This window comes from Mirounga leonina, unplaced genomic scaffold, assembly GCF_011800145.1.
Source record: "Mirounga leonina isolate KUSES-001 unplaced genomic scaffold, KU_Mleo_1.0 Mir_101017, whole genome shotgun sequence".
NCBI lineage: Eukaryota > Metazoa > Chordata > Mammalia > Carnivora > Phocidae > Mirounga > Mirounga leonina.
The window spans coordinates 1-11212 of record NW_023270051.1 but is presented as its reverse complement, the minus strand read 5'-3'; the positions used below and the strand labels follow the sequence as shown (position 1 = coordinate 11212).

The window sequence follows — 11212 nt, the reverse complement described above, 5'->3', positions numbered from 1 at the left end:
GACCTGCCCAGCAGGGACCCTCCCGCCCCCAGCCCCTCTCCTGACCTCATGCACGATGGCGAGCGTGTGACGGTGAAGGTGCTGGCCCTTGGCTGGCGTGTTCCCTAGCTGGTGCTGGAGCTGCTCAAGCTCCAAACCGGGCTCTGATCCCAGAGCTGGCGCGCGAGCCGAAGCTGCAGCTGCCCCAGTCTCAGGAGCTGCGGCACGCATCGGTGGAGGACCTGGCTGGAGCTCTGGGGCAGGTGCTGGAGCTGAATCCCCCTCCAGAGATGATCTAGACCCGGTTCCGCACTTGGATAGGGCTCTTGAACCCACGAACGGCTTTCCTCCCCTGCCCACTTCATGGATGACAAAACTTGGGACGGTGACGGGACCGGCTACATGGGGGTAATGGCTACGGGGGGATTCAGACCAAGAATTCTGCATCCCCTTCACCACGCGCCCCACGCGGATCGGTCCTGAGCTGCCAGACGGGGACAAGGGCCTGACCCGCTGCTCCCAGCTGCTGCCCCCAGCTGAGCAGAGACACTTGCCGGGGACCTGAAGTCCTCGTTGGACCTCTGCTCCGGCCAGCCCCATGCGAGCAGGGACCGTGCTTCCTCAGCGCTGGGTCCCCAACCCCCAGAACAGTGCCTGGGAGGTGGTAGCACTTCACAGTTTAGTGAATCGGTGGGATCCCCCAGCCGCCCCGGGATGCGGGGGATGTTGTTACAGATGAGAGGTCTGGGCCACAGACTCTTGTGTTCGCGCTTTCTTTCACGCGTGCATCATCCACACCTGTGTCTGTTCGCTGGAACGCAGAGGGGACCCCCAGACACCCTCCCTGCCCTCAGAGCTCCCAGCCTAACCGGTGGGTCAGCATCTCACCCACCATCAGCAAGTGGGCGGTACAGAGCTAGAGTATCTCGAGCACGAGACCTTGCACGAGCCGTGGGGCAGCTAAGATCTCGAACCATCTGACGCACCGGAACGTGCCCCGGCGCTGACTCGAGCCAGCCGTGGAAGCAGCTCGAGAGCCTGAGCCAGGGCCCCGCACACTAGAGCCCCTCCAGCGCCCACCCGCGGTCCCCCTTCAGAGGCAAAAGCAGCTCCGGGGTGAATTCCAGAGCAGAGCCTCCTCCACACCAGTTTTCCCACCCGATCCAGCACCACTGGCAGAGTGAGAGGCAGCCCGAGAACGAGAGCCAGGTCTCGAGGCAGCTCAGCGCTGCTGGGGGAGGCCGGTTTCCTCTGACAAGGCACAGGGACGGGCTGTGGGGATCAGCACAGGGTGATCCCCCTGGCAGGGTGGTGATCTTCTCTCCTCCTGCTGCTTCGGCACCATCTCGAGACGGAGAACTGGCCTCTGCCCCGGGGCGGGTCACCGCTGCAGAGTTGACATGGCTGTAGAAGCAGCTACAGACCCAAAGCCCGCTGCAGAGCTCGAGGCATTTCCATGTCCTGCTGCGGGGCCTTCGCCAGGAGCTCGGGAGCTGGAGCCACGTGCGCCACAGTGGGAGGAAGCCACATGGCTTGTGGTCCAGCAGGTACCTGTTCAGGTGGCTCTTATCGTACCACATGGCCTCGATCCCATTGGCCCAGTTGACCACCATCACCTGGTGACAGGCTGAGGTCAGTCGGTGAACCTCTGCCACAACCCCCCAAAAAGGCCCCCATGTAGTAGAAGTCACCCTGGTCCTTGGGGATGTGGGCCTGGGACTGGGACCAGCGCTCATAGCTTAAGTCCTCACGGGCCACCCAGTAGAAACCGGGGTGCACGGTGCCAAAGAGGGGGGACAGGATCTCCATGCCCACGTGGTCACAGAACTTCATGTCCACATCCCCGCACACCATGTCATCCACCTCATAGAGGAAGCACTCCTCATAGAAGCAGCTCATGATCGCCATGTGCTGCATGGACACATCCTGCCAGCGTGGGGCACCGCGGACCTCAAGAACCACCACCCTTCAGTGCTCCTGGAGGGGCACACGGGACACAGCAACCAGCTGGTCGGTGAAGACATAGTAGATGACCCTGTGTCCACCATGAAGTGATTCTGCAGGAACAGCTCCAGGAAGACCCCGTATCCACAGGGGCATGGGACAGGGCAGGAAGAGGGTCACTGCCAGAGGCTGGCAGCAGGACCCCAGAGCTGGGGGTCATGGACGTGTGCACCCTCTTCATGGGGACAGGCCCTGTGCTGCTTTAAACAACAGCCACCCTGGCCTGTCCTGAGCAAGTCCACCGGCAGGGCCTCCCTACCTTCTGCTCCCAGAGATAGGGGCCATCAGTACCCCATCTTACACAGGGGAGCCTGAGGCGTAGGAGGCTGGAAACCCATGCAGCCCCACTCTCAGCATGCTGGAGCCAGGAACACCCCCCTGTCCTGAGCTCCCATGCGAACCCTGCAGGTGCCCTCCCCTGGCTGAACCCCTGCAGGTTCTGTCCCCACCTACCATGAGTTGAGCACCTTTGGGCCCAGCACCTGTTTCTATGCCCTACAGACTGGGTAGAATCAGCAGGGCCGGCCACCTGCTCCACTTTACCTTGAGTGGGCTGTCGCTGGTCCCCAACAGAGCTGTCTCCACCCCCTATAGGGTCCTCCCTTGAAGGCTACTGGGCCTCTGGATGACAAGGTCCATCAGTAAACCACTGGTATTCCTAGGAGGGGTCACGCTCGAACTCCCCAGTTCAGGAATCAGGTTCAGCCTGTGGACAGGGAAGGGGAAAGATGACCCCTGGAAGAAAAGGGGGCTTGCTTAGACCCCAGCCTTGAATCCAAGGGTGTAGCTTCTGGTTCCAGGTCTACATCTCCCCGGCCCCAAGAAGTTGGAAGTCTTGTCCAACTTCCTCACATGACTGGTCCCCCTTTGAGGGGACTACCTGCCCCTCACTATGGGGACAGCAGCTCCCCCATTGTCAGCAAGGGTTGTGAGCCCCTCTGAGACTGATTTTTTTAAAGACTTTATTTGACAGAGAAAGAGATAGCTAGAGAGGAAACACAAGGAGGGAGAGTGGGAGAGGGAGAAGCAGGCTCCCCGTTGAGCAAGGAGCCTGACATGGGACTTGATCCCAGGCCCCTGGGATCACGACCTGAGCCGAAGGCAGACGCTTAATGACTGAGCCACCCAAGCACCCTGAGACTGATTTTTTTACACAGGCACTAAGACTACTTCCCTGTGCCTGCCCCCATACCTCGCAGGTTAGTAAATCGCTCACACAGGGAAGGCAGGTACTACATTTAAATAGGGGGCAAGCACACACACCCAGCAGACATGAGTCAGGTCACCAGGGGGCAAGTAGAGGCCCAGCCAATGGGAGAACAAGCCAGACATGATGCAAGGGGAGAGAAGAGTGCTCCTGGCAGAGGGCACAGAGAATGTAAAGGATTGGAGTCAGGCCCAAGGCACATGTGGGAAAACCACACAGCTGGGTGGCCCACAGAGGGGGGGGCTGCGGTGGGAGAGGTGAGGCTGGAGAGGACAGACAGGTGGGGAGCGGATCGCAGAGAGGCTCAAAGGTTATGTTCTGAAATGATCAATCTGGTTACCGGACGAGAATGGTCTCTATACAGCAGAGGACAGGGAGACCCTAATCCTAACCTCTAACCCTTAACCCTAACCCCTAACCCTAACCCTAATCAAACATCATGCTCAATTTTGAGGACTAACAGCTCTACTCTGAACTCACAAACAAGTCCATCATTCTGGCTTTCACTCATTGCCCAGTATTGTACTGAAAGTTCTACCCAAAACAATAAGGCAAGAAATAAGGCATCCATATGTGAAAGGAAACAGTAGAACTAGATCTATTTGGAGACCAGAGATGACATCATCTTATACAGAGAGCTTCTTAAAAGAATCAACAAAAAATCATTACCGCCAGTTACCTAATTCAGCAAAGTTACAGAGCAAAATATCAATACACAAAAATCTCTCTTACTTGTATACACTAGCAATGAATCATCCAAAAAGGAATTCAAGAAAACCATTCCATTTTAGGGAACATCAACATTGACCAAATACTTACGGATAGATATAATCAAGGTGCAAGTCCTGTCCACTGGAAGTTACAAAACATTGCTGAAAGAATAACTCTGAGGACACCCCATGGTGATGAAAAGACATACTATTGATAAGATGGCAATAGTACACAATGCCATGTGGAAATTCAATGTGTTCCGAAGGAAATTCACAAAGGCCTTTGGGAAGAATTGCACAAGCTAATCCTAACAGTCATATGGAATTTCAAAGGACCACAAGATAGCCAGAACAATCTTGAAAAAGAAGTTCAAAGGTTAAGATCATACTTCCAAAGTCCAAATCTTAATACAAAGCCAACAATAAGTCAAAAGTTGTGCTATTGTCGTAAAGGTATGCATACACCCTGAAACAGAGAATACATTGTGTTAATTAATTGAGTTTAAATTAAAATATTTTCAATAAATAAAATATTTTTTTTTAAAACAAGGTATGCATACAGATCAGTGGGATTGAACTGAGAGCCGAAATAAACCCCTTCATCTATGGTCCACTGAATTTTGACAAGGGTCGACAACATTACATTGGGAGACAACTGGTTATCCATGTGCAGAGGAATGAAACTGGACCCTTACCTCATACCACATAGAAACATTAGCTAAAAATCAGTAAAGGCTTAAATGGAAGAGGTAAAATTACGAGAAATAAATGGGGCTAAATCTTCATAACCTTGGATTTAGCAATGTTTTTAGATCTGACACCAAAGCATAAGAAAAGAAAGAAAGAATAGATAAAATCATATCCTCAAAATTAAAAATATTTTCAGGGCGTCCAGGTGGCTCAGTAAGTTAAGCATCTGACTCTTAATTTTGGTTCAGATCATGATCTCAGGGTCATGAGATCAAGCCCCATGTCAGGCTCCACGCTGAGTGTAGGGCCTGCTTGAGAGTCTCTCTCCCTCTCCCTCTGCCCCCGACCGCTCGCACACTCTCTCCCTCGCTATTAAAACAAATGTTAAAAAAAAATTTAAAATCTTGGTACTTCAGAAGTTACTAACCTAGGGGCGCCTGGGTGGCTCAGTTGGTTAAGCAACTGCCTTCGGCTCAGGTCATGATCCTGGAGTCTCGGGATCAAGTCCCGCATCGGGCTCCCTGCTCAGCAGGGGGTCTGCTTCTCCCTCTGCCCTCTTCCGTCTCGTGCTCTCTGTCTCTCATTCTCTCTCTCTCAAATAAATAAATAAATCTTAAAAAAAAAAGAAGAAGAAGTTACTAACCTGAATGTGAAAAGACAGCCCCCAGAAGGAAGGAAACATCTGTACCTTATGTATCTAGTAAGAGTCTGTTGTCCAGATTATATAAAGAGCTTTTACAACTCCTCAACAAAAAGACAACCCAATTTTTAAAATGGACAAAGGACTTGGATAGACCCTTCTCCAGAGAAATCATGGGGAGTTGGGTGTTTAATGCATACAGAGTCTCCCTCGGGGAGAATGAAAAAGTTCTGGAGAACGATGTACAACTGTGGGAACTCAGCTAAGGCCAGAGAACTGTGTACCTAAAATGTTTTAGGTGGTAAATGTTATTTATGTTTAGTCACAGTGAAAAAATGAATGAGGGAGTGATGCATGTCACAACATGGATGGACACTGAAAACAGCCCAAGTGACAGAAGCCAGAGAGAAAATGCCACTCAGATTAGAGCCATCTGTGCTCCTTCAATCCATCAGGGTTGTGCAAATAGCAGGTCTCGGGAGCAGCTCCAGAAAAAGAAAACTGGATCCGAATGGAGAAAGACATTTCAGACTGTGGGGCAGGTGGCGACAGCTGAAGTGGGTCTGTGGTCTGGGTTATAATGTGGAAAAGGAGATGATTTCCTCATTTAGGGTTACGTGGTGCTTCTGCAGGAGACTGTCCCTGTTTGGGGTAAAACGCACTGAATCACTCCATGTGAAGTGGTAAATGTAGTAAGGAGACGACAGCTGGGGGGTCTGAGTGTGGAGATCAAGTGTATTTGTGCTGCTGTGACAGGTTTACCACACTTTGAAATCTCTACAGAGTCAACTATTCTTCCAAACAACCATGTCAGCACCAGGTCACAGAAGCAGAGACGACATCAAACTCCAGGATGGAGGCCAAGCCCTCCCAGATCCAGTTCACCCACCGTGGAGAGGCCACTCGGCCTTGAAGGAGGCCACATGGTAGCAAGAGACTCGTGGGAGGATTAGGTCCGTGGCCCCTGTGTCTTGGGTGCAGAGGAAGCAGTGGGATTTGGAATTCCAATTTTCCACAGTGCTCCACCAAAAACTGGTTAGAACTGTGAAAATGCATGAAGGGAAGCCTCAGGAAAGTGGACTGGGGACGCCAGAAGGGGAGGCTGGAGGGGAGAGCCTGCCACTCAGGGTCGCTACAGGAACAACTGTCAGTTACAGGCCCAACATTACAACCCTCCGCAGGAGAGAGTCACCAGTCACAGGCCCCAGAGGGGAAGATGCAGGTTTCACCTCCTCCAAGAAACCCACCACCCCTGCAGCTCAGCAGGTGACAACCCTCCATCACCTGAAGCCCTGCTTTTCTCCAGTGGACTTTCCTTCAAAACAACCCTCCCAACTTCCCCCACCTTCCCAAGAAATAATGTTTCTCTCCTTTCTTTTTTTTTTAAGATTTTATTTATTTATTTGAGACAGAGAGAATGAGAGACAGAGAGCATGAGAGGGAGGAGGGTCAGAGGGAGAAGCAGACCCCCTGCCGAGCAGGGAGCCAGATGCGGGACTCGATCCCAGGACCCTGGGACCATGACCTGAGCCGAAGGCAGTCGCTCAACCAACTGAGCCACCCAGGCGCCCTATTTTATTTTTTTTAAAGATTTATTTATTTGACACATAGAAAGAGAGAGAGAGCAGGAACACAAGTAGGGGGAGTGGGAGAGGGAGAAGTAGACCCCCCGCCGAGCAGGGAGCCCAATGCGGGATTCGATCCCGGGCCTCCAGGATCACGACCTGAGCCGAAGGCAGTCGCCCAACCGACTGAGCCCCCCAGGAGCCCTCTCTCTTTTCTTTCTTGCACTTGCCTGTGATGTGGCCGTAGCTTGCTTGTCCCCGATTGCAAGTCTCTGCTATTCCCAAATAAACCCATTTTGCTGGTAAAATAACTGGCAGTTTTAGTTTAAGATTAACAGAACTAATAAATTTGATAAATTTGCAAGAAACAAAATCAACATACAAAAATCAATTGCATTTCTATGTGCTCATAACAAACTATCAGAAGTACAGAGAACAATGCATTTCCACCTGCATCAGAAAGAACACTATACCCTGGAATCCATTTCACCAAGGAGGTGATGGACCTGTTCTCTGACACCCTGATGACAGGCATCGAGGGAGACACACGGAGACGGGAAGACACCCCGTGCTCAGGGAAGAGCGGACACTGTGAAAATATCTACTCTCCCCCACCTTCTCCATGAAATACTGACCAGGTGGCAGACCTGTTCTCTCTCTCTCTCTCTCTCTCTCTCTCTCACACACACACACCCGTGAGACTCTGATGACCGGTATCGAGGGAGACACACGGAGACGGGGAGACACTCTGAGCTCACGGAAGAACCGGCTCTGTGAAAATGTCTACTCTGCCCAAAGCCGTCTACGGAGTCCGCGCTGTCGCTGCCCAACTTCCAGCCGGGTCTTCACAGACGCCGAACCAACAGCCCCGAAGCGGCTGTGGACGCGGGGAGGACCCCGCAGGGCCGAGGCCGGGGGAGCAGGAGCACCGCGGCGGGAGGCCGCCCCCGACCGCAGACTGCCGGAGCCGCCCCCGGAACCAAATCCGGGCGCGCATAAACACGTGCGCTGGGCCGCCGTCCCTGCAGGGAAGGTGAGGCTCCAGAGGTCAGAGGCTCCTGCTTGTGAACAGCATTTGCCCTCGGGCTGGGGAGAAGGTAGGTTGTTTCAGGGGCACAGGGATTAGAACGGTTGATCTGATGCTAGAGGGAGGGATTGCATAACTCCCATCCTATGGAGACAAAGCTCATTAATTTTATTAAGACCTTAGGGTCCCACAGTCCACAGACAATTAGTCCCTGATTGTGGTACAGAGGCAGGGGACTATCTAGAGGAACCATGCCAGCATTTGCTATCCCTGTGGTAGGTAAAGAGGTCCCCCACTGCTTCTTTCTGTCAAGAATAACAAGGTGGTCTCCTCCCTACCACTCCAGAGACTCCCCCAGGCTTCTAGATATTCCCCCAAGCCTCTGATCCAATCATGTAGGATCCCATTTTTTAAAGTACTCAACTTCCTTCTGTTCCATCGACTTCTGTCTGAGTTGGACCTGACTGCAACAGCACAGAATTACAAAACCTTAGGGCTGGAACAGTCTAAGGCTCATACAACATAGCTGACTCATTAACATGCCTGTCCTCCATTGCAGTAGGGGCTCATGGGGTAAGCTAATCAATGGCACCCTGGCCCTGGTCCAAATCACAGTGGCTCTGTGAGGTCCATGGACCTACCTGGTAGTCATTTTTAGAGTTCCTGAATGTGTAATTGGAATGCATACACCTGGTGTTTGGCAGAATCCCCACATTGGTTCTTGGGCCAGTGGAGTAAGTGATATGGTAGGAGGATGCTGAGGGGGAGTCCCGAATCTGTACTCCCTTCTCCACAAAGACACTAAGTCCAGAGCAATATCACAATCCAAAGGAAATGGTGCATATTGATGCAGGAGGTGGTTGTTCCTATCCTGTCCACTTCATTGACCACTCTGGTCACTACAAACACCCGACCAGATACTGGAAGAAGACAATGAGCCACCAGAAACACAACCAGGTAGTTGTCCTAACTACAGCTTTCATGCCTGATTAACACGGTTTGGGGCTCGGTTACATGGCTCTTGGGTACTGGTGAATGTGTTTTCAAATACTATCAGGATGGAGGACGAGAAGCAGTTTGCATCTACATGGTGTGTGTAAAATGTACGTTTCTGTTACTGTATCATAACTCTGGCATCATAACGTGGTCCAAAGGGACGTGGACAGCGTGTGCTGGTACTACAGGCAGAAAAGTGTGGTCTGTCCTATTTGCTGATTTCTGTAGAGGGAATATTTCTACCGTACCCAATTTTAATCTGCCAGCGTGACTTTACTGAAAATGCAGATTTGGAGAGCTGTACATGGTAACACACCCCCACGCAGTATATCATAGTATTTTTTTTTTAATCATACAGACACAATAGATGTCAATAAGCACAGTTTAGCATAAAATATAGCTCTTCCCATAAACAGCCTGAGGTGATCTCTGGAAATATTTCACTATTCACTTGACCCAGATAACCCTACAAAATCATGCCAATCAAGAGGTTCGAATCTTTGTGTTCACTTTAGGAACACACCTGAAACTGCCCAGGCCATCAAAAATATGCATATCTGGAAAGCCACCAAGTATCTGAAGGATGTCACATTGCAAAAGCAGCGTGCACCACTCCCTGGCTACAATGGTGGAGTTGGGAGGTGTGCCCTGGCCAAACAGTGGGGCTGGACACGGGGCTGGTGGCCCAAAAAGAGTGCTGATTTTTCCTCCACATGCTTAAAAATGAAGAGAGCAATGCTGAGCTTAAGGGTTTAGATGTAGATTATCTGGCCATTGAGCACATCCAGGTGAACAAAACCCCCAAGATGCGACACAGAACTTACCGGGTTCATGGTCGGATTCACCCACACGTGAGCTATCCCTGCCACACTGAGATGATCCTTACTGAAAAAGAGCAGATTGTTCCTAAACCAGAAGGGGAGGTTGCACAGAAGAAAAAGATATCCCAGAAGAAACTGAAGAAACAAAATTTTATGGCCTGGTAGTAAATTCTGCATAAAATAAATGCAAATAAAAGTTTAAAAAATCACAGAATATAGTAAAATAGCGAGGAAATGATCAGTTTTAAATATTATCTCTGCTTTTAATATAACTTATAAATTTATAATGACTTATTTTTAATAGCTGTATTTAACAACTGGTTTGCAAAATGCCTGAAAATCTAACAGCTCTCATGATATTTTTTTTCAAAGATTTTATTTATTTATTTGAGAGAGAGAGAGAGAATGGGGAGGTGGGGATGTGGGGACGGAGTGGCAGAGGGAGAGGGAGAAGCAGACTCACCACTGAGCAGGGAGCCCAACGAGGGGACCCATCCCAGGACCCTGGGATCATGACCTGAGCTGAAGGCAGATGCTTAACCCACTGAGCCACCCAGGTGCTCCTTTCATGAAACAATAGGAGGCAGCTCCAGCACCGCCTGGACATGGGCCTTCCGGACATTCCACAAAACCTCACTTGGTTCCATCATATTGATGACATATAATTATTCAAGCAGGGTGAGCCAGAATTGGTGAATATGTTGCTGGTATTGGTACAAAAAATGTACTCCCAAGAGTGGGAGAGAAACCCTATGAAGATTCAAGGCCCGGGGCAGAGCAAGATGGCGGAGGAGTAGGAGACCTGGATTTCGTCTCCTCTCAGGAATTCAGCTGGATAGGGATCAAACCATTCTGAACACCTACAAACTCAACAGGAGATCGAAGAAAGGAATAGCAACAACTCTCTCAACAGAAAAGCGACCACTTTCTGGAAGGTAGGACGTGCGGAGAAGTGAATCCGCGGCGATATTCGGGAGGATAGACGGCGGGGGAGGGGCCTCCTTCCGCGCTTCTGGCAAGTGATAGAGCCGCGGAGCACAAAGTCGGAACTTTTAAAAGTCTGCTCCGCCGAGGGACGTCACTCTGGTGTCTAAGCGGGGGGTGGAACCCTCCGGGACAGTGTGGTCTCAGGACCCTCGGGGTCACAGAAAGACCGGGGTGCCTGAGTGCGGCAGAGCTCCCAGGGATCGGAGCAGGGAAGCCGGCTGCAGAGGCAGAGCCCAGGCGAGGGCCCTCAGCTCGGGGTGGCCATAAACCGGGATCCGCGGCACATTCGGGGCCCCTGCTCCTCCAGCAGGGACCCAACAAGCGGCAAATCCGGGGAGACTCCCCTTCCTCCCCTGGGAGGAGCCGCGCGGGAGCTCACCGCAGGCATCTGCTGGGTTTGGAGACTCCACCCGGGGTCGGGTGCCAGAGAGAGAAACGCGCGGTCACAGGCCGGGTGAGCACGGAGTGCGGCCGGAGACCGGGGAGCTGGGAGTGACTGACGGCTTTTCTCTGGGGGCTCACTGAGGAGGGGGCCCCGAGTTCTCGGCTCCCCTGGGGTGGAGATTGGGAGGCCGCCATTTTCACT

At 51.6% G+C, this 11212-nt stretch overlaps 1 pseudogene; it reads right to left on the bottom strand.

Moving 5' to 3' along the window:
* Positions 1-1321: 1321 nt before the first annotated feature.
* On the bottom strand, positions 1322-2072 carry LOC118008788 (annotated as a pseudogene).
* Between the last annotated feature and the right edge of the window lie 9140 nt (positions 2073-11212).